The sequence below is a fragment of the Cebus imitator genome, unplaced genomic scaffold (assembly GCF_001604975.1).
Source record: "Cebus imitator isolate Cc_AM_T3 unplaced genomic scaffold, Cebus_imitator-1.0 Scaffold224, whole genome shotgun sequence".
Taxonomy (NCBI): domain Eukaryota; kingdom Metazoa; phylum Chordata; class Mammalia; order Primates; family Cebidae; genus Cebus; species Cebus imitator.
Window position 1 is genome coordinate 2,333,175 of NW_016107539.1, and position 2,013 is coordinate 2,335,187.

Below are 2,013 nucleotides of genomic sequence, written 5' to 3' on the forward strand. Positions count from 1 at the left end.
AAGGAAGGAAGGAAGGACAGACCTCTAGTCCCAGCCTGCATTAAATGCCCTCAATTGCTTTTCCCTCTCACTAGAAGGAGCACTCCTTGAGGGCAGGGTCTAGGTTCATCCTGTTCACAGACCTGTCCCCAACAACTCAAAAGGTGCCTGGCAGATAGCAGAACTCAATAATCACATGCTCATTTCAATCTCTCTGCACTCAAATGCCATCCCCTACACTGAATCCAGAGTTACCCACCCCCTTAGACACTATTACAGTACTCAGTTTAACATCTTCATGGAGCGAGTCACTCAAAGTATCCTGTTTATTTGTTTGCTTACTTTTCATTCACTTAACAAATATTTTATTGGGCACTTACCGTATGTCTTGTGCTTTGCCAACACTTAGGGATACAACAGAACAAAGACGCAAAAATTATTCCTCCCATTGGAGTTTACATTCAAGAGGGGAACTCGTACAGTAAACAAAATAGAAAACTGTCCATAACCTGTGCCACACTGATCAGCTCACTGGGGAATAATGAAGTGGAGAAATGGGACAGGGAGTGTGTGTGTGTGTGTGTGTGTGTGTGTGTGTGTGTGTGTGTGATATTTTAAGTAAGGTAGGCCTCTGGGAGAAGGAGAATTTAAGCAAAGACTGGATAGCTAGGGCCACTTGTCTGCGCTCCCCCATTAGAATATAAATACCAACAGGGCCACCACCTTCCCTTTCTCTGTGGCCTCCCTGTCTCCAGAATAGGCACATAGTAGGTGCTCAATAAATACTCTTCAAAGGAAACAAAAAGAGGAATATGTGATTAGACCGTAAAGTAGGCAGAAGGGAGATTTTTATTTTTATGACCACCCATTGATTAGCTAGAAGGTGGGAGGGACAGGGGCACTAAACTGAAGGGGGTGTGGGGAGGACATTTTGGGGGGTCAGGTTAAGACTTAGAGGATGCAGGTCCTCACCAGATAAGGTCCCCTCCTCCCTTTCCCCGTCCGGAGCAAACCTAAGTTCTCCCTCTCCTAATATTGTGCATGGTACCTGCTGCTCAGCCAACCTGGTCCCTGAACCTTCCTCCCAGCCTCCCGGCTTCAGAGTTCAGACATCATCACCCGGCCTCCTTTTTTTCTCTCCCGCACCCCTTCCCTCCTCACCTCTTTTCCCCCCGCCTCCGCCCCTTCCTCCTCCTAGAGGGGTGTCCCCACTCCCGGTGGGCACGCCCTCGCCCCGGCGGAGCCAGGGCGCACGGAGGGGCCTGGGCCGGCGCGCCCGGGCCCCCGCCCCCAGCCCCTCTCCCCGGCGGGACACTGTCCCTTTAATAGGCTCCCGCTGCCTGGCGCTCTGCGGCTGGGGAGTAAATTTCTCCCTGTCATCAGGTCGCGGGGAGAGGAGGAGGAGGAGGAGTTTGTTAATGTTCAGTTTGTTCAGCGGGATCGATGTTTGCTGGCATCGCCTCGCCCTGTCTTGTGTGTGCGAGGGTGTGTGTGTGTGTGTTTGTGTGTGTGTGCCTATGTGGGGGGTGTGAGTGTGTGTGTGCGAGGAAGCGGGGGTGCGTGTGCGTGTGAGTGCGTGTGTGAGTGTGTGTCTGTGTGTGTGTCTGTGTGTGTGTGTGTGTGTGTGTGAGTGAGTGGATTCCAGATTTTCTGTCTTTCCAAAACCCGCTCCTGTCCTCTCGCATATCACTCACAGACGGGGATCTGACAGCAGCCACAAACCTACAGTGAGTGATCGCTCTCCCCCCGGCACGAATCCGCCATAGAGATCAGCGAGGAGGAGGAGGAGGAAGAGAAGAAGGAGGAGGTGGAGGAGGAGGTGGAGGAGGAGGAGGAGGAGGAGGAGGGAAAGAGGAGAAGGAAGAAGAAGAAAAAGAAGAAGAAACCCACTACCTTCCCAGGATTGCCTTTTTTTTCCTTATCTTTACGCGCGAGTGTGCGTGAGGCGCGTGTGCGCCCCTCGTCCCTTCCATCCGAACCCGGTCTTGGATGTTTAATAAAGAAATCAAGTGTCTCAACAGTCACCAAAAAAAA